Source organism: Anolis carolinensis, chromosome 3 (assembly GCF_035594765.1).
Source record: "Anolis carolinensis isolate JA03-04 chromosome 3, rAnoCar3.1.pri, whole genome shotgun sequence".
NCBI classification, from domain to species: domain Eukaryota; kingdom Metazoa; phylum Chordata; class Lepidosauria; order Squamata; family Dactyloidae; genus Anolis; species Anolis carolinensis.
Window position 1 is genome coordinate 288,811,882 of NC_085843.1, and position 21,832 is coordinate 288,833,713.

Sequence of the window (21,832 nt, forward strand, 5' to 3'; positions counted from 1 at the left end):
TGATTTGTTTGTCCTTCTCCTTCCTATTAAACATTTTAGTCAATTTGAGGTACAAAGAGACTAGCCCAATTGGTCCTTTAAACCCCTCGATGATGGCCTTTTGTTATATTTCTATTAATCGGCAGTTGGAAAACAGTCTCTCTCACATTCCTTTTGAGGGGCGAAATGTTGTTTAGTCTCTGTAGTTTTCCAAAGTCACTCTCATGGCACTTTCAGACCCTTCTCTTTGGACTAGCAAATTTTAAATCACAATTAGGTAATATTCTAAGGTATTTATTAAATCACAGCACTTTGCATTTCTATGTAATTGGATAATTGCTTTATCCAATTCCCCTGCAAGGAATCTCCCTCGTCTCTCTTTTATTTTCCATTATTAATGTAATTTACAATGTATTACTGGAGGCTTTCGCGGCTGGAATAACTGGGTTGTTGTGGGTTTTTCGGGCTGTATGGCCATGTTCTAGTAGCATTTTCTCCTGATGTTTCACGTGCATATGTGGCTAGCATCTTTAGAGGACATGAAGGAAATCTAGTCCAGCCAGTCAGAAAGGCTATCCAGCCTTTGTTTAAAACCACCCAGAGAGGTTTAATCAATAAAGAAGTCGAGTGCTGGTGTGTTCAAGTGTAGAGGTAGTGTTGTAATTTTTGTTATTTTGCACCTATTGTTGATTGAGTTGCAGTAACTACCACCAAAATGTATAAGTTTCTAATTAAGAAAATAAAATCTGCTGACAACAATGTTTGTCATGAACCATAATGAGCAGCTATAGAGAAAATGACAAGACTTGTTTATACAATAGATTATACAAAAATTATCTATCCCTATTATTATATTGTATTATATAATATCTGTTGAAAATGTTATATGGGATTGTTTTAACTTCCAGTTTCCTAGTTAAACTGAATTATTGTGCCGCAAAAGGATTCAAGTCTAAAAAGTGTGCCACCAACATGAAAAGTTTGGAAAGCTCTCTCTTGCAGAGTCTTTATGGGGTCAAATACGACTGTTTTCTTCAATGTGAAATCTCTGTCTATGGCAATTTCAAGTCTCAGAGCAGCTCTCCACATGCCATGTGTTTGTAGTGTTTCTCTCTCATGTGAGTCCTTTGATGTGAATTTAGACGTGTGCTATAAGTGAAGCTATTTCCACACTCCAGGCATTAATAGGGTTATTCCCCAGTGTGAGTCCTTTGATGCGAATGTAGATTTCCACTGACAGTGAAGCTCTTTCTACATTCCAGAGATTTATAAGGTTTCTTCCCAGTGTGAGTCTTTTGATGTGAATGTAGATTTGCACGATGAGCGAAGCTTTTTCCACACTCCAGGCATGTATAGGGTTTCACTCCAGTGTGAACTGAATGATGGGAACGTAGAACTGTACTATGAGCAAAGGTCTGTCCACATTCCAGACATTTATAGGGTTTCTCTCCAGTGTGAGTTCTTTTATGTGTATGTAGATTTCCCCTCTGACTGAAACTCTTTCCACACTCCAGGCATTCATAGGGTTTCTCCCCAGTATGAGTCCTTTGATGCAAATGTAGATTGGCACTCTGAGCGAAGCTCTTTCCACACTCCAGGCATGTATAGGGTTTCACTCCAGTGTGAACTGAATGATGGGAACGTAGAACTGTACTATGAGCAAAGGTCTGTCCACATTCCAGACATTTATAGGGTTTCTCTCCAGTGTGAGTCCTTTGATGTGTATGTAGATTTCCCTTCCGACTGAAACTCTTTCCACACTCCAGGCATGCATAGGGTTTCTCCCCAGTATGAGTCATTTGATGCACATGTAGATTTGAACTATAAGTGAAGCTCCTTCCACACTCCAGGCATGTATAGGGTTTATCCCCAGTGTGCGTCCTTTGATGTGAATGTAGAACTGTGCTCTGGGTGAAGCTCTGTTTACGATCCAGGGATTTATTGGACTTCTCACCAGAGTGAGTCCTTTGATGCGAATGTAGATTTGCACGCTGAGTGAAGCCCTTTCCACACACCAGGCATTCATAGGGGCTTTTTCCAGTATGAGTCAGTTGATGTAAACGTAGACGTGAACTATGAGTGAAGCTCTGTCCACATTCCAGGCATTTATAGGGTTTCTCCCCAGTGTGAGTCCTTTGATGCGAATGTAGATTTGCACGCTGACTGAAGCCCTTTCCACACACCAGGCATTCATAAGGTTTCTCCCCAGTGTGAGTCCTTTGATGCGAATGTAGATTTGCATGCTGACTAAAGCCCTTTCCACACACCAGGCATTCATAGGGTTTCTCCCCAGTGTGAGTCCTTTGATGTGAATGTAGATTTGCACGCTGACTGAAGCCCTTTCCACATACCAGGCATTCATAGGGTTTCTCCCCAGTGTGAGTCCTTTGATGTAAACGTAGACTTTCACTCCAAGTGAAGCTCTGTCCACACTCCAGGCATGTATAGGGTTTCACTCTAGTGTGAGTCCTTTTATGTCTATGTAGATTTGCACACTTAGAGAAACTCTTTCCACACTCCAGGCATTCATAGGGTTTTTCTCCAGTATGAGTACTTTGATGTTTTTGAAGATTTCCACTGAGAGTGAAGCTCTTTCCACACTCCAGACATGTATAGGGTTTCTCACCAGCATGAGTCCTTTGATGACTATGTAGGCTTGAACTACAAGTGAAGCTCTGTCCACATTCCAGGCATGTATAGGGTTTTACCCCAGTGTGAGTTCTTTGATGTAAATGTAAACCTCTGCTGCCAGTGAAGCTCTTTCCACACTCCAGGCATTTTGATGTTTTCTGCTTCATGTCAGCAATGACATGGGTGTTTAATTACAGTACAGAGACTTGACTCTTGTTTTTTTATTTCTTGTCTGTGAAGATTATCACTTTGAAAGGATTTCTTTTTCCTATATTATTGGTTTCCTCACTGCTTCCAAGAGGTGATCTCCACATTTCCCTAGTCAAAAAGAAGCAAAAGATCAAGGGTGAAAGCCAGAAACCTTCTCTACCTCCAATATCCCCCTTTTCCTTTCATGGGTCATGATGAAAATGGAAATACCAAGAAACACAGACATCAGGGTCTCAAGCACATACAAAGATACCAGCAAAAGTAATCCATGATGATTTAAAAAGAAGGGAATGAATCCAAAAAGAAAGAAGGGAGGGTGGAAGAAAAGAATACAGTAAATGATAGAAGGCCCGGGCTGTGGCGCAGGCGGGAGAGCAAGCCAGTGCAATTAACTGCAATGAATCACTCTGACCAGGAGGTCATGAGTTCGAGCCCCGCTCGGAGCCTATGTTTGTTTGTCTTTGTTCTATGTTAAAAGGCATTGAATGTTTGCCTATATGTGTAATGTCATCCGCCCTGAGTCCCCTTCGGGGTGAGAAGGGCAGAATATAAATGCTGTAAATAAATAAACAAATAATAAGGAAGAAAGCAGAACACCAATGTGGCTAAAGGAATGGAAGGCAGTCAGGCAGGCAGAAAAGAAGTTTTCATCCATTAGACACCGAATTGTTTACTCCTGATATATAATCCTAGAATCCTGGAGCTGGAAGAGATCCCCAAGGGCCATCCAGTCCGACCCCCTGCCATGCAAGAAGGCACAATCAAAGCACTCCTGATAGACAGCCTCTGCGGAAAGGCCTCCAGAGAAGGCAGCCTGTGCCTCTCACTCTCCAGGAAGTTCTTCCTCATCTTTTCAGTCAAATCTCTTCCCCTGCTATTTGAAACAATTGCTCCTTGTGCCTTGGTTTCTAGAGCAGCAGAATGTCAGTTTTCCCGCTCCTTCCTCCTCAATGGGACACTGTTTTACATCTTGAAACATGGCTCTCATATTCTCTCACAACCGTCTCTTATCCCAGCCAAACATTCCCCAGGTGGAAAGGAGGAAGGAAAATGAAGGAAGGAAAGGTGGAAGGGAATGGGGGAGGGAGGGAGGAAAGAGGGAAGGAGAAAGAGGGAGGTAAGGAAGGAAGGGTGGAAGGGTGGAAGGAGGAAGGAAAGGATGGTATGAGAGAGGAGGGCCTAAGAAAGCTTTCAGCTTTTAACAGCTTCACCTTTCAAATTTTCACTACTGGCAGGTAGTAGGAATATCTTTTAATGAAGCACGTTTTAAAAAAATTTTTGGTCATGCCAGGAGTAACTTGAGAAACTGCAAGGCGCATCTGGTGTGAGAGAATTGGTCGTCTGCAAAGACGTTGCCTAGGGGACGCTGCCTGGATATGTTGATGTTTTGCCATCATTGTGGGAGACTGTTCTCATGTCCCTGCATGGAGAGCTGGAGCTGACAGAGGAAGCTCATCCATACTCTCCCCAGATTTGACAAAGTTCTAGAACACAACACATCAGACCTAACAGTTGTGGAAAAGAAAAAATTTCGGATTATTGATGTTGCCATACCAGGTGACAGTCGAATTGATGAAAAACAACAGGAAAAACTTAGCCATTATCAGGATCTCAAGATTGACCTGCAAAGGCTCTGGCATAAAGCAGTACAGGTGATCCTGGTGGTGATTGGCACACTGGGTGCCGTGCAAAAAGATCTCAGCCAGCATTTGGAAACAATAAACAATGACAAAATCACAATCTGCCAACTGCAAAAGGTTGGGATCTGCGCGCATCATCCGAAAATACATCACACAGTCCTAAACGCTTGGGAAGTGTTCGGTTTGTGATTCTGTAATATGAAATCCAGCATATATATCTTTTTTGCTGTGTCATACTATGTCTTTGTGTCAATAACAATAATAACAACAACTTTATTTGTATTCCATCCTACCTATCTATCTCCCCGAGGGGACTCAGGGCGGATTCCAACATACAATGCCAAACATTCAGTGCCTCCATAAAACAAACATTGACATAAAATCCCAGAGAAAGCCAGCATCTGAAAATACCATTAAAAACCTAACATCAAATTAAAATCTAACATCAGGGCCCTCCTCTTGCTTCCGCCGCCGTCACAAGCGCGGTTGGCGGGGACGAGGGAGCGGGCCTTCTCCGTGGTGGCCCCCCGGCTCTGGAACGCACTCCCAAGGGAAATTCGGCTAGCTGCCTCCTTGGAAGGGCTTAGGAAAAGCCTGAAAACATGGCTGTTCATACAGGCTTTTGAATAAGTACCATCCTCTTGAATGTTAGATTCTTGTCCAAATGGTTTTCCTTGATCGGTTGCATCCGCATGGGTAATTTTATCTATATAGCCTCAGGGTTCAACTCACTTTTGGGTTCTCCCCCATGTTCTTATAGCACTTTTAACTTCCTCCATGTTTACAAGTCTCATTTAGTGCACTTTGATCAGCCCATCCTTATGTTTTATTGCTGCGTTTTAACTCTGTCTTATTAATGGTTTGATTTTAATTGTATGTTTTAATCTTTCATTCATGCGTTTTCATAAATTGATGTTTTATGTATGTATACTTGTTTTGCATTTGTAAGCCGCCCTGAGTCCCTGCGGGGAGATAGAGGCGGGGTACAAGAATAAAATTATTATTAAATTATTATTATATTATCAGTAAATTACATTAGACGTAGTCAAACAAAATTATATAAAATCTAAGCAATCATCCACATTAATTTACAACAGCCAGATAGAGTTCACAAAACAGTGTGGGCTGGTTGTGTAGTCAAACAATGGTCATTGGGCCGGCGTGGACTAAGAGAGTCCAAATCCGAAATAGTTCTCAACCAGGGGCACGGCAGTGATCTCTCATTATCTCCTCCTCCTCCTCTCTGTATGCTAGTGAGCAGAAGTAGGTCTTCAGGTGTTTCCTGAACGAGAGAAGGGAGGCGGTCAGCTTTATTTTTAGAGAGGGAGTTCCAGAGGTGGGGGGCGGCCACGGAGAGGGCTCTCTCTATCGTTTCCACCAGCTGTACATGGGATGAGGGTGAGACCGAGAGCAGGGCCTCCTCCGCTGACCGCAATGCTTGGGCTGGTTTGTAAGAGGTGATGCGATCGGCCAAGTAGCCTGGACCCGAGCCGTTTAGGACTTTAAAGGTAATGACCAGCACCTTATATTTAGCCCGGAAGCAGGCCGGAAGCTAGTGGAGTTGCCGCCACATGGGAATGGGATCTCTCCCTGTACGGGGCTCCTGTTAGTAATCTGGCTGTCGATCTCTGAACCAGTTGAAACTTCTGAACTATCTTGAAAGGCAGCTCCACACAGAGAGCGTTGCACTAGTCCAAGCTGGATGTGACTAAGGTGTGGACTACCACAGCCAGATCTGGGGCCTCAAGGTATGGGCGAAGCTGTCACACAAGTTTTAATTGTGCAAAGGCGTTCCTGGCCACTGCCGACACCTGAGCCTCCAGGTCCAGCAATGAGACCAGGAGCACCCCCAGGCTGCGCACCTGTGGCTTCAGGGGGAGTGCGGCCCCGTCCGGCACGGGCTGTGACCTCACACCCTGATCCTCCTTCCGACTGACCAGGAGGACCTCTGTCTTGTCTGGATTCAGTTTCCACTTATTGGCCCTCATCTGGTCCATCACTGGTGACAGGCACTAGTTTGGGGGCAGGAAGGCATCGAATCAGATTCTTATCTCATTAACTCACTTCTAAAGTTTTCTGCTCTAACTGAGCAGCTTTTTGTCTTTATTTACATTACCACCCAGTTGTTTTAACTCTTTCACGGCTGGCAACATGGGTTTTTTAATTTAATTCAAGCAATCCCTTTGACTAGGACATTGACACATGTTACGTTGGCTGAAAGGGTTTGAGAGGGTTGAGGACAGTAAAGGGAACTACCATAAAACTCAGGGGAATAGGGGCATGGCCCGACCTGATGAAAGACAGAGAAAGATGATTTAACAGCTATGAGAGACAAAAGAAATACAGTACTGCCATTTCCTCAAGGAAAACGGAGACCCACATTTCTATAGAAGGGCTTGAAATGGAGGAACCTGTGGAGAAACAGACTGATCAGACCGTGGAAAACCAGACCCTCCATAGCTATTGGGAAGCGCAACCCTTTTTGGAGATAAGTGGCCATTCATACTATAAAAAAGAGGGGGGGGGGGGGGCAGATAATCCAGCCTCTCAAGGAACACTAAACAAGGGCATGGATCTCTAGGTCTGGCCTCCAGAAGGGAAATCCTAAAGAAAGCAGAGCTTGTGGCGAGAAAAGTTCTCCCCAGGATACCTTTTGGCCCCGTGGTCCACACCTGTAGCATCAGAGCTTGTCCTCACCTGGGGGAGAATGGAGCAGGTGAGGCAGGAAGGGAAACACACCATAAAAAGAGGCCACACAGGAATATGAGGCCAGTCTACACCATTGAGGCCAGTCTACACCAGAGAGTCCGATCATCATAGAGTTGGAAGAGACCATAATGGCCATCCGTCCAACCCCATTCTGCCAGGAAGGGAAGTATAGAGAAAGCTCTCCTGACAGATGGCCACCCAGCCGCTACTTTAAAATCTCAAGAAAAAAGGGGTGAAAGCAAGGGTTAAATGGAGGAGACACCAAGATTATTAAAAAAAAAAGCTGGTATTGGGCTCCTGATCTGGAATTGTACCCTGTGGCGTGCTCTTTCGATGATGAAAGCAACCAGGTTCCTTTCTGAGGCAAAACAAAGAGCTCCCTTTGAAGGAAACTGGGCTGGAAGGGTCCTAGAAATGTCAGAAAGGGGAGGGGAAGCTGACCCCATTGGCTGTGAAGAAGCCCCCCCTTCCCCCCCCCCCACTTGGATTGATGGGTGGCAAGGAGGGGGCAGGGCAAGAGGAAGGGAAGGCGGGGACTTGCCTCGTCCCACTTCAAAACCTCTTGCAGATTCCTGGGACTTGAAGTTGAGTGAGGCCCAGGACTTCCCTGGCCGAGAGGGCTAAAGCCCTTCCATAAACTACAGGCCCCAGGACTCTGCTGGAGGCACGCACAGGATTGGAAGCAGGCGCAGACTAGACTAAATCCTATCTCTAGCGTGGTGGCCTTCTAGTAGGTCAGAGGCGTTTCCATGAGGTTGGCTTGTGGCTCCTTTCCCTGGTCTAAGGCCCCCCGGGATCTCAAAGGACCCATGAGCCTTGGAGGACGGGCCATCTGAATAGGCCTTCCACCCCTGCAGGGCAGGCAGTAGCTGTGATGCCAGTCCTGAGCACAAAGCGATCTGCCCGTGACAACTCCGCCCACAGAGCCATCCGTATGTTCCAAGCTCACAACCTCTTGTCAACTGGCCCTTGGAACGGAACACTGGAACATTTCTCTTGCCTTGCCTTCTGTGTGGACTAATCACGGTTTTGGCCTTAGGCTGCTCCTGGCTTTCCTTGCTGGGTGAGTGGCTGCACTTTCCCGACAGAACCACATCCAGGGGATGACCTGCCAGGAGCAGAGACCCAGACACCAAAGGGGAAGGCCCACGCTCGTCATGGAGACCAGGACCCCCTCCCTGGGCTGCACCCGGGAAAATGGCCTTCAATGAGGCACCCACCGAGGTCTCCCCGAAGCCAAAGCCTGGGCCACTCCAGCAACACCCGAGACTAGTTCCGAGAGGAGTCTCAGCCAGGAAGCCTGTCAAGCAGAAGGAGGATGGAACCATCACCCAGCCAGCTCTTGGTGAGGCATCCCATGTCAGCCACCTCGCCTCTGAGGATGTGTGTTTTACTTTCCACTGGGCTGGCCTGGGTGGTTTTGAGCTAGGGGAGGTTTTGCGGGTGGCCAGGCTCACTCTTTAAGTTCCCCAGGCGGGCAGCGTGAGGAAGGGGAGGTAGGTGTTAAGCTTCTTTCTCTCCTCCCTCCCTCCCTCCCTCCCTCTATAGGGACCTCCTGCCTCCCAGTGACGCATCTCCCTCTGCCCTGCACCATTTGTATTGCGCCCTGCCCCAGTTTCCATGCACACTGGATTAAAAACAAACCATGCAGGACAAACCACCGAAAACAAAATAGGGAACAAACAAGAGATAAACCATGTTGTCGAAGGCTTTCATGGCTGGAATGACAGGGTTGTTGTGTATTTTCTGGGCTGTATGGCCATGTTCCAGAAGTATTCTCCCCTGGTGTTTCGCCCACATCTATGGCAGGCATCCTCAGAGGTTGTGCACAACCTCTAAGGATGCCTGCCATAGATGTGGGCGAAACGTCAGGGGAGAATTCTTCTGGAACATGAAGAAGCCCGGAAAATACATAACAATCAAGAGACAAACTGTAATTTCACCTGAACATTAGGAAGAACTTCCTCACTGTGAGAACTGTTCGGCACTGGAACTCTCTGTCCCGGAGTGTGGTCAGGGCTCCTTCTTTGGAGGCTTTTAAGCAGAGGCTGGATGGCCATATGTCAGGGGTGCTTTGAGTGTGATTTTCCTGCTTCTTGGCAGGGGGTTGGACTGGATGGCCCGTGAGGTCTCTTCCAAGTCTATGATTCTAAGACATTCACACAACAAGACTTAACTCACCTCTTGGCCAGGCTGATTCGCTGCTCCCCCCAGGGGCTGCCTGGTCGCCAGCCAGATGGTCCTGGGTGGTCCTCTCTCTCACAGTCCTTCGGGGCTCTCTCTCCCTCTGCCAGTTGCGTGTCAGTCCCAGAGTGATTGGTATCCACCCAATGAGCCTGCAGTGGGATTGCCTACAAAACAATACACAACACAGAACACATTAAAAGAAGAGAAAAGTTCTCCTGCCAGCCAAAGGCACAAAGCCTATATGACTAGTGGGCCTTGAGCAGAAGTCCTGGCGGTGTGGCCCAGAAGCCAGGCCAAAAAGCAAGATGGATGGGAGGGGCTCTGCCTTCCTGGGCTCTTTGTGCAGAAGAAGCAAGATCCCGGGGGCAGGATTAGGACCCAAAATGGCCACAACAGTTTAGAGAATGGGGCCAAAACTACAACATGGATTTCAACAGGGAGAAAGATATGGTGATACTATACTTTGACAATAAAAAGGAAATGCAGAGATATAGGATGGAAGAGACTGGACTTGGAGACAATTCACGGGAAAGGGATCTTGGAGTCTTAGGAGACAAGGAGAACGTGAACCAACAGTGTCATGTGGCAGCTAAAAAGCCCAAAACAATTCTCAGCTGCACCAATAGGCCTTTAATTCAGTTTTCCTAGCAAATCAGAAGTTACAACCCCCTAATAATGGTAACAACAATGCAGTCACTTTGTGATTCAGCTTAAAATGATTCCACTTAAATTCTGGTGAGGTGAAAGAGGCATGACGGAGGATGCGCAGAAATCCCGTCCCATCAGGAGAGTGCATGAGTCCCATCCACAACAGAAGGGGCCCCTCTTGGGCTCCCAACAGACAGGAAGCCTGCATCTCTCGCAATCCTGACCCTTTCACTGTGCAGCCTGGGGGTGATGGGAGCTGCACCCCAACAGAAAGGCTGACATGTCCAACCAGTTCACAGCAGACCTTTCCTTCCTGCCTGCCTTCCTTCCACCTGGATCAAGGCCTGATTAGAGTCCAACAAGGGACAGACCTGGGCTGACGGGAATTGTCCTCTGCCAGATGTGGGGTCATGGGAGTTACAGCTGGCTACATCTGGCCCTGGAGGGAGTTGCACCCCCTCCTCTGCCTGCTCTCAAAAATGGTCCACGTAGCACATAATCTTGGCCTCAAAAACAAGAGCTGATGGAGGAAACCAACGCCCTTTGGGGAGTCAGCAGGTCAAACAGGCCCGGAAACAGGGAACGAACCTGGGAAGCACCAAAGGTGTGTCTTTTGGGCAGCGAGGAGGAGGGGCGAAAGAGACAGCAAGGCCTTTGGCCAAATGGTAATGAGGAGGCATGCCCAGAGAAACCTCAGGCCCCTCCTACACTGCCAGATAACCCAGGTTATCAAAGCAGAACATCCACATTATCTGATTCGGACTGGATTGTCTGAGGGCCCTTCCAGGCAGGCCCTCTATCCGAAGTTCTCTGCTTTCAACTAGATTATGAGTCTGCACTGCCAGATAATCTGGGATGAGCAGAAAACCTGGGATCAGATCCTGGGAGAGAGGGTCTGTGTGGAAGGGCTCTTGGTCTACACCTGGCACGGGCAAACCCGGGCCTTCCCTCCAGGTATTTTGGGTTGCAACTCCCACCATTCCTAGCAGTCTCGTGCCCTTTCCTTTCCCCCCCCCCCCCCCCCTCAGCTGCTTAAGCAGAAAAGGAAAGGGAAGAGGAAGGGGCCTGAGCCTGCCAGGAATGGCGGGAGTTGAAGTCCAAAACACCTGGAGGGAGGGCCCAAGTTTGCCCATGCCTGGTCTACACTGCCATATAACTCAGATCGAAGCAGAACATGTGGATTTTGTTTAGCTGCATAGAAGAGGTGGAAGACAACCTCTTCAGCACGACGGGGAAGAGGCTGGGGGTTGGGGTGGGGGTCTTCCAGGCTTCCGAGTGTTTGCATGAGGCCAAAACACAGCCCTTCGCTCCTTTGGCAAAAACATCTTTCCTTCCTTCATTTGAAATAAATAGACTGATAGATAGAGTGATAGACAGATGGATAAGACACGGGCAGACTGATAGAAAGACTGATGTATACTATAGATCAGGGGTCCCCAAACTTTTTAAACAGGGAGCCAGTTCACGATCCTTCGGGCCGTTGGAGGGCCGGACTATAGTTGGCCACCGAGCAATAATAATAATAATAATTAATAACAACAATAACAACAACAACAATAATAAAGAGAGTTGGAAGAAATCCTTTGGGCCATTGAGTCCAATCCCCTTCTGCCTTTGTGCACCAAAAGCACAAGCAAAGCACCCCTGACATATGGCCACCCAGTCTCAATGTTTAATAATAACAATAATAATAATAATAATAATAATAATAATAATAATAATAATAATATAGGGTTTTGGAACACAATACTCCTGACCTCACAATCATGTTAAAAAACCAAGTATGGATTGTTGATGTTGCAATCCCAGGGGAGAGCAGGATTGAGGAGAAACAACTGGAAAAGCTGAGACGATATGAGGATTTAAAGATCGAATTACAAAGACTCTGGCACAAGCCACTCAAGGTGGTCCCAGTGGTGATCGGCACACTGGGTGCAGTGCCTAAAGGCCTTGGCTTGCACTTAAACACAATCGGTGCTGACAAAATTACCACCTGCCCGCTGCAGAAGGCCACCTTACGGGGATCTGCACGCATTATTCACTGATACATCACACAGTCCTAGACACTTGGGAAGTGTCTGGCATGTGATCCAGTACAACAGCCAGCAGAATGTCTGTGTGGACTCATCTTGTTGTGTTTCAAATAATAATAATAATAATGGTTGTAAGAGAAGAAGAGACCCCTTGGGTCATTTAGCCCAACCCCCTTCTGCCCGTGTGCCATGGGGGCCGGATAATTGGCTTCGATGGGCCGCATGTGGCCCCCGGGCCTTAGTTTGGGGACCCCTGCTATAGATAGACTGATAGATACCGACAGCCAGTCAGACAGACAGATCGCCTTCCTGAGCGAGATCCCTCGGGTGTGGCCAGGCCGCAGGCCTTCCTCGCCAAGGGCGGGCGGGTGTGCGGGGGGTCTGCGCTCGTGAGGCCGAAGCCTCTCCTGGGGGCCCTTCCGGGAGAAGAAGGCGGCGGCGGGGAGGTGGCGGAAGGAAGGCAGGCCCACCAAGACCCCCCCCCCCCCGAGAGAGGCCCTCCCCTCCCCTTCCCGCGGCCGGCTCCGGGCTCCGGGCCCCGCTCCCCGCCCTTCACCTCGCTGCTCTTCCTCCGGCGCCGTCCTCCTCTCTCCCTCAGAAAGGCCTCTCCTTCCCGCCGCCATTAAGGCCTTGCCTTTCCCGCCTCCTCCTCCGGAAGTGAGCTCGGGCGGAAGCGCCCACCGCTTGAACGTCCTCCTCCGCCTCTCTAGGGAACCGAGGCCTCCGCCTCGCTCGATTTCCGCCCGGCCCAAAGATGGCGGCCGCGGGCGGGCTCCCCAAAAAGAAGGTAGCCGGAGCCCCAGAAAGAGGGCGGGAGATCGAGATCTAGGCGGCGGGGTCGGACTAGATGGCCCGCGAGGTCTCTTCCAACTCGAGGATTCTATAGCTGGAGGCCAGGCCTGGGCAGACTTGGGCCCTCCCTCCCACAATAACTCCTCTAAGAGCCGGCAGGCTGCCGGGGATTCTGGGAGCTGAAGTCCAAAACACCTGGAGGGACGGCGGGAGGGAGGGCCCAAGTTTGCCCAGGCCTGTTATGGATAGATATCGATAATGGTAGTTGGTCTTAAATATTTTTAATGCGTAACATTGATTTTCAGTAGAGTCTCGCTTATCCAACCTTCGCGCCTCCAACGTTCTGCATTATCCAACGCAGCCCGCCTCCCTCCCGGATCCGCAGCTTCGTCTCCAATCAGCAGCAGCCACGCTCCCAAACTAGTGGCAGGCTTGTTGCAAAACATGATGTTCTGCTGCCTGATTTGTAAAATCATAACATAATTTGACGTTGAATAGGCTTTTTCTTAATCCCTCATTACCCAACATTTTCACTTATCCAACATTCTGCCGGCCCGTTTATGTTGGATAAGTGAGACTCTATGTATATCTTATTTCTGGACGTTATTCTGAGTTGTATGGTTTTTGTCTGGTATTTTATTTATTTATTTATTTATTTACAGTATTTATATTCCGCCCTTCTTTCTCACCCCGAAGGAGACTCGGGGCGTAACACATTGCACATTCAATGCCTTGACATAGAACAGAGACAGAGACAAACGCAGGCTCCGAGCTGGCCTCGAACTCATGACCTCTTGGTCAGACTGATTTGTTGCAGCTGGCTGCTCACCAGCCTGCGCCACAGCCCGTCAAATGTGCTTTGATTAGTGTTGTCTTTCCAGCGTGGTTGCCCAGGTTATTTGAAAAAGTCAGTGTTTTACTTGTCCAAATGCATAAGGTTGTGGGTGAACTACAACTCACGTCATGCCAGGTGAACCCTGAAAAGCTGCATGTTCTGTTGGGCAAGTTTGCTCTGAATGCCTCATGGGTGGGGTTCAGTGTGCTCTCTGGCTGCAGGGTGAACTACAACTCCCACTCAGTCCCCCCCAAAACCTCCAGGAGGTTGAGCTAGTCATGGGGGTTCTGTGTGCCAAATTTAGTCCCAGTCCATCATTAGTGGAGGTCACAGTTTCCCTGCTTGTGGGTGAACTACACCTCCCAGAAAGAAGGTCAGCCCCCCCCCCCCCCCCAAACCCCTCCAGTCATCTAATTTTGGCATATCGGGTATGGCTGCCAAGTTTGGACCAGACCCATAGGTGCAAAGCAGGTGAACTATACATCCCAGGACCTACAACTCCAAAATGTCCAGGACAATTCCCCTCAAAACCTACCAGTGTTCAAATGTGGGCATATCGGGTATGCATGCCAATTTTGGTCCATCAGTGTTTGGCTGTAGGTGAACTACAAGTCCTAGAAAACCCTCTAAATACCTCCAGTATTTTTGTTTGCCATGAGAGTTCTGTGTGCCAAGTGAGTTCTCCAGGTCCACCATTGCTCTTAGATTGCAGGTGAACTATACATCCCAGTCCCTACAATTCCTATAAATCATAGTTGATTCTCCCCAAACTTCTCTATTATGTATGTTCACTCAGTGATCAATTCCTGTTTGCTGTGTGCCATCGGAAAGGGTTATGGGAGAGGCAGTGGGCGGGTTCATGCAAATTTCACACCAACGGAGAGCGTCAGGAATGCTGGGAAGTGTCCTGTGAAGGATCCAACAGCCCACTCTTTGTGTCCAGTCCTGACGAAAGAAAATTGCTCGAGACAGCTTTAAAGTAGAAACAAAGTACAGTGTTCCCTCACTACTTCGCGGTTCACTTTTTGCGGATTCACTGTTTTGCGGTTTTTCAATAAACTCTAAAAGACTATTATCTAGATATATAAAAGAGTGATGGCATCACGGCAGTGGACAAAACAACAAAAGCAAACACCCCACAACCTCGAAAATTGACAGCACAACCCCTCATCCATGCCTCTAGGTTGATACAACAAAAAGAAAAGAAAAATAAAGTCCTAATTACAGGGAGAGGAATAATTGTTTTTATCCAATTGTTGCCAGTTAAAAGGCTAAGCTCCGCTCACTTGGTCTCCTAGCAACCCACTCAGCCCAGGGACCCTTTACCTTAACTACCACCAATTCCTCAATACTTTATTTCCCATACCACCATACTTTGCCACAGCAACGCGTGGCTGGGCACAGCTAGTCTATATATATAAAAGAGTGATGGCATCACGGCGACCCACAAAACAACAAAACTACAGGCCCCCCAACCTCGAAATTTGACAACAACCCATCATCCACGCTTCTAGGTTGATACAACAAAAAGAAAAGAAAAATAAAGTCCTAATTAGAGGGAGAGCAATAATTTTTTTTTATCCAATTGCTGCCAGTTTAGAGGGCTAATCTCTGCCCACTTGGTCTCCTAGCAACCAAGGGACAGCCAGGGTTCAGTTAGGGGACAGGCAGATTTAGGCCTCACTTAGGCTTCTTCCACAGATTATCTAATTTGCACTGGATTATATGGCAGTGTAGACTCAAGGCCCTTCCACACAGCTATATAACCCATTTATAATCTTATATTATCTGCCTTGAACTGGATTATCTTGACTCCACACTGCCATTTAATCCACTTCAGTGTGCATTTTATACAGCCGTGAAGAAGGGGTCTCATATAATCCAGTTCTAAGCAGATAATATAATATTATCAATATACAGTAGAGTCTCACTTATCCAACATAAACAGGCTGGCAGGATAAGTGAATATGTTGGATAATAAGAAGGGATTCAGGAAAAGCCGATTAAACATTAAATTAGGGAATCGTTATACAAATTAAGCACCAAAACATCATATTATACAACAAATTTGAAAGAAAAAGTAGTTCCATGCGCAGTAATGCTATGTAGTAATTACAGTAGAGTCTCACTCATCCAACACTCGCTTATCCAATGTTCTGGATTATCCAACGCATTTTTGTAGTCAATGTTTTCAATATATCGTGATATTTTGGTGCTAAATTCATAAACACAGTAATTACTACATAGCATTACTGCATATTGAACTACTTTTTCTGCCAAATTTGTTGTCTAATGTTGTTTTGGTGCTTCATTTGTAAAATCATAACCTCATTTGATGTTTAATAGGCTTTTCCTTAATGCCTCCTTATTATCCAACATATTTGCTTATCCAACATTCTGCCAGCCCGTTTATGTTGGATAAGTGAGACTCTACTGTACTGTATTTACAAATTTACCACTAAAATATCACAATGAATTTAAAACACTGACTACAAAAACATTGATTATGAAAAGGCAGACTGCGTTGGATAATCCAGAACATTGTATAAGCGAATGTTGGATAAGTGAGATTCTACTTTAATATGAAATTACTGGGATAGAATAATGCAGAACAATATAATCTCTAAAACCAGGACAGTAAATAAAGACCAACAGTCTGAAAGCAGGGAAATTGGAAATTCCACAAAGGAAACAATCAGGGCCAGCTAACATCTCCCAAGAAAGGATTCTTCCAGAAAGGAAGCTAGGTGTTAGCTGGCCCTGATTGTTTCCTGTGTGGAATTTCCCTGTTTTCAGAGTGTTGTTCTTTATTTAGTGTTCTGATTTTAGAGATTGTATTGATCTGTTTTATTATACCACATTAATTTTTATATATTCGGATTTTAGTGTTTTTGAATACTTGGAGCCAGATTGTCCCCTAATTGAACCCTGGCTGTCCCTTGGTTGCTAGGAAACCAAGTGGGCAGAGATTAGCTCTCTAAACTGGCAGCAATTGGATAAAAAAAATTATTGCTCTCCCTCTAATTAGGACTTTATTTTTCTTTTCTTTTTGTTGTATCAACCTAGAGGCGTGGATGATGGGTTGTGTTGTCAAATTTCGAGGTTGGGGGGCCTGTAGTTTTGTTGTTTTGTGAGTCGCCGTGATGCCATCACTCTTTTATATATATAGATATGAGAAGGGCGGAATATAAATGCTGTAACCTCCCAACAAAGTATTCCAATCACCAAAGTCTGGCAAATCCTCTGTTTTCTCAGGGCCACAGACAATAGAAGCACATAAAATATCGCAAACAACACCACTCGGAAAACAAGGGAATTCCAGACAGGAAACAATCAGGGCCAGCTAACACCTCCCAACAAAAAATTCACTCAGGGAGGAAGCAGCCAGGCTTTAAAGCTGCAAGGCCATTACATCCTAAACATTTTTCCTAATTGCAGCATTCATACTTGCCTCCAACAGACAAAAAAACCAATCAGAAATATTGTATATTCACAACCTTTAGGAAATAATATCCTCTGATGGCGCAGCGTGTTAAAGCGCTGAGCTGCTGAACTTCTGGACCGAAAGGTTGGAATTAGGGGAGCGGAGAGAGCCCCAGCTTCTGCCAACCCAGAAGTTCAAAAACATGCAAATGTGAGTGCATCAATAGGTACTGCTCCGGCGGGAAGGTAACGCAGCTCCTTGCAGTCATCCCACATGACTTTGGAGGTGTCATTGGAGGACAATGCCGGCTCTTCGGCTTAGAAATGGAGATGAGCACCAACCCCCAGAGTCAGACATGACTGGACTTAATGTCAGGGGAAAACCTTTACCCTTGACCTTAACTACCACCAATTCCTCAATACTTTATTTCCCATACCACCAGACTTCGCCACAGCAACGTGTGACCGGGCACAGCTAGTAAATCATAAAAAACTACAATTTCCAGCCTAAGGAAGGGAGGAAGGAGAAGCCAAAGGGAGAGAAAAGGAGCCCAAGCAGCAACGGGAGGAGAAGGAGGCGATTTAGCACCACACGATTGGTTGATAAAGACTTAATATAGTTTATAACTACTTAAATAATGTATAAATATCAAAATAAATATAGTGTCCCTACTTCATAGATTTTCACTTATTGCGGGTGGTCTTGGAACCTAACTCCAGCGATAAGTGAGGGAACACTGTAGTTCATTCATTTAAGGATAACAAAAATATATAACACAGTTCACAGCAATTATCTTCACTTCGATGAAAAAGCAAACAAACACCCTTTCCTTGAGAAGTCTTCTTCGTAATAATATGAAGGAAGGAAAAATATAAACAACTAGCTTTGCCCGGCCACGCGTTGCTGTGGCTTATGGGAATCATTTGTTGGCCAGTTGGAATAGGAGTGAATAGCCTTGTAGCCTCAAAGCCTGGCTGTTTTCTGGAGTAGCTGGAGTTGCACCCTCAATCCCCTTTGTAGGGGAATCATTGTTTGGCCAGCTTGAATTGCACTGAATAGTCTTGCAGCTTTCTACATAGGACTGATAACCGAAACCCCGGCTTTTAAATTAATTTAAAAACGCAGCGGAGAGTTCCGCAGGTCACTCACCAAAGGAACGGAGCGGGACCGCAGCAGACTATTATTAAAAGATTTTTTTTCTTCATTTTCCCCTTCCCTGAACTATGTAACAAATCCCCCCAATAAAAGTAGCATTTATTTTAACAGTAACACTCTCTATCTGGTTATTTTGTATCTTTCTCTGACTCCTTCCTTTGCACGCAATTTCTCTCTCTCTCTCCCGTCCCTTTAACTCCGGCTGAGGTTTCTCCGCCATAGATTAATATGGCGGACGATACAAATCGGCTCATATCTCTATCAAAATTTCCCCTAGAACGCTCCTCTTTTAGTCCTAACCCTTTCTAAGGCTCCTGACTCGAAGACAACCAGCGGAACCGGAATCGGTCCAGTTTTCGGCACCTCAACAGCTGATTGTCAAACGGGACCGACCGCTTCCTTCCAGCCTTATCCCGGACTTTCCTCTCCCCGCGACTCGCGGAATGGTTTTAAGAGATCCCTAGCCCCTTTCTGTGAACTGGGGATGGGGGGATCGCTCTCTCGCGGGGGAGACATGGATCTCCAAGTACCCTCACCCTCTCTGCAGCTGCCAGGGGGTGCCCGGACGGGTGCCCTCCACGTTTCATTCATACTTTCATGATTTTATGAAGGAGAAGAACACTCTTCCCCAGACCTACCCCTGGACTTATGAAATCCTATACTTCCAAAGACTGCAACCCACATGTGCCTCTTCCCCATGCCATCTCTACGAATTCCTCCCATCACAGATGAACTCTTTTTCCTCATGTATCCATGAATTTGCATATTCTATGTACCTGGACACCCTCATGACCCACTGTTGTATGAATTTCTAATCGTTGGGCTAACTTCATGAATTGTGAAATCATGCTGCTTGAACTCCACTCCTATGACTTTCCATATTGGGTTCCCCAGATGTTGTAAACCTCATTCTTATCAAATGTTTTCAATTGTTTATATCATCCATGGTTCCCCTTTGTGCAATGTAACCCCCCCCCTCTATGGATTCTCCCTTTCCTCCTTGAAATCTACCTATCTGCCTATATGTATTTATACTCTTTGGGATCCCCGGAAAATATGTGTTTTTCCCAGCTGGGTTTATGTTCCAACTTTATTTTAATTTTCATTTTATCCCATATAATTGTCAAATCATGGAATCAAATGGGAAATATTATGACCCCAACGTGAACCCTAGCCCCCATGACCCAGACCTCCCTTCCCAAAAACAAAAGGATAATCTGCCACAGTTTAATCCAATCTCATTCCGATCGCATGGACAATATAGGGCTTGAGTCACCAAATTCCTAAAGGTGATTCGACCCCAAGGCAAACATTGTCATATCCCAGGCCAGGACGCCTCAGGAAGGCACCCTGGGGGGGCCCGTCAATGACGGCTCATCACCACCCTTCTTTACTTCCCGTCTGACACCCCAAGACATATCTAAAAACCTGTGAACGTGACAGGACCCCGGACATCCTTGATGGGTGCCATTAATTCCTTTAGAAATCGGCCGGGCCAGGATTAATCTGATATTTCCTGTCCGGTCACTTCATTGTTTCAATAGCTCCCGCCTCCTCCTCTCTGATTGGCCCGAGTGGGGACAAAAAACGGCTCCCCATTGGGCCAGCAGAGCAAGGCGGGAAACGAAAGCCCGCCTCGTTCAACCTCCCAGCCTATCCGCGATCAGATGGGCGGGGGAGCGGGGCGGGAAATTCAAAGGGCTGTCAGACCGAAACATTGTATAAATATGGCTTTATTTGAAACATATGTTACGCTAGTAGATTGAATGATCGCTACTAGTGTCCATTCAGCTGAATCGCTCAATAAAGACTCCTTGGCGGATTTTCCTTCACCCTTGGCGGACCTTCTTCATTTCAGGCTTCAGGTTGTATTGCGGCTTATATTCTCCTTTTGGCTTCGCCAAGGTCCGTTCCCTCAGGACCGGATCGGGTCTCTCCTTAAGGGCCCGATCCCCTAAAACGCGGTCGACAACAGGACTATCCTTAATTGGCCAGGTTGAATGGGATGGAGTAGCCTCGTGGCTTCAAAGCCTGGGGTTTTTTCACCTAGGGGAAATCTTGGTTGGCCAGGTTGAATAGCACTGAATAGCCTTGCTCCTTGCAAGCCTGGCCGCTTTCTACCTTGCGGAATTCTTGGTTGGCCAGTTTGAATAGCAATTAATAGTCTTGATGTGGCAGGTATTAATGCTGCAGTTAGCCACCTTGATTAGCATTATTAGTCTTGCAGCTTCAAAGCCAGGCTGCTTCCTGCCTGGGGGAATCCTTTGTTGGGAGGTGTTAGCTGGCCCTGATTGTTTCCTTCCTGGAATTCCTATTTCCCTGCTTTCAGACTGTTGCTTTTTATTTACTGTCCTGGTTTTAGAGATTACATTGTACTGTATGTTTATAATCTTATATTATCTGCTTGGAACAGGATTATATGAGGCCCCTTCTAAACAGCTGTATAAAATGCACACTGAAGTGGATTATATGGCAGTGTGGAGTCAAGATAATCCAGTTCAAAGCAGATAATATAAGATTATAAATGGGTTATATAGCTGTGTGGAAGGACCTTGAGTCTACACTGCCATATAATCCAGTTCATATCAGATAATCTGTTTTTAAAGGCAGTGTGGATCAGGCCTAAGTGCACTCTGCCTCTGCCCTGGGCGCCATTTTGGCCGAGAGAGAGATGCTAGGATACGAAGAGGGCGGGGCCTAAAGGCAGCAGAGCCTACCTTTCTAACTGGCAGTTAGGGGGAGAAAGGCTCTTCCTCATTCTCTGTAATTTAGACTATTTTTCTAGGTTTTTTTGATTGAAGGACATATTTTGGATGACTATCTCTTTTGTGGCCAAATTTGTTGTGATTTGGTTCGGTGGTTTTATTGTTTACTCCATAGTAAAATGAACATTACATTTATATACAAACTAGCTTTGCCCGGCCACGCGTTGCTGTGGCTTATAGGAATCTATTGTTGGCCAGGTGGAATAGCAGTGAATAGCCTTGCAGTCTCAAAGCCTGACTGTTTTCTGGAGTTGCTGGGATGTGTAGTTTTGTCCTAGGCCGAAATTTCATTACCCTTTTATATAGATAGATAGATTCTGCTTCTTTCCTTATAAAGTTCCACAATGCCCTTGACTGGCGTGATGAGACGAACACTCACTCCTGCCTTTTTCAGAAGCTTTCTTCTTCTTCAGCTTCCAGCTTCAGCAGCAGCAACTTGTGGCTACACCAGTAGCTAACTGCCAACACCAGTGGATAGCAGTCAATACCGCCAGCTGAGGAGCCCCCAGATGGCGTAGTGGACTAAGTGACTTGAAGGTTCGAATCCCACCCGGGGAGAGTGCGGATGAGCTCCCTCTATCAGCTCCAGCTCCATGCGGGGACATGAGAAAAGCCTCCCACAAGGATGGTAAAAACATCAAAAACATCCAGGCGTCCCCTGGGCAACGTCCTTGCAGACGGCCAATTCTCTCACTCCAGAAGCGACTCAAGTTGCTCCTGACACGAAGAAGAAAAAAAATACCGCCAGCTACTTGCACCAGCAGTGAGCAGCTAGCCCACAGTTTGTTTTATTCACTAGGCTTGTTCACACGCCCATCTAACAC

At 46.5% G+C, this 21,832-nt stretch overlaps 1 protein-coding gene across 1 annotated transcript in view; it reads right to left on the reverse strand.

The window, feature by feature from the left end:
• Positions 1-21,832, reverse strand: part of LOC100556932 (zinc finger protein 850) — a 57,525-nt gene that overhangs the window by 16,798 nt on the left and 18,895 nt on the right. Inside the window, exon 2 of the mRNA XM_062976951.1 lies at positions 9,351-9,520. The gene's annotated coding sequence lies outside the window, so the exon portion shown is untranslated. The remainder of the gene's footprint in view (positions 1-9,350; positions 9,521-21,832) is intronic.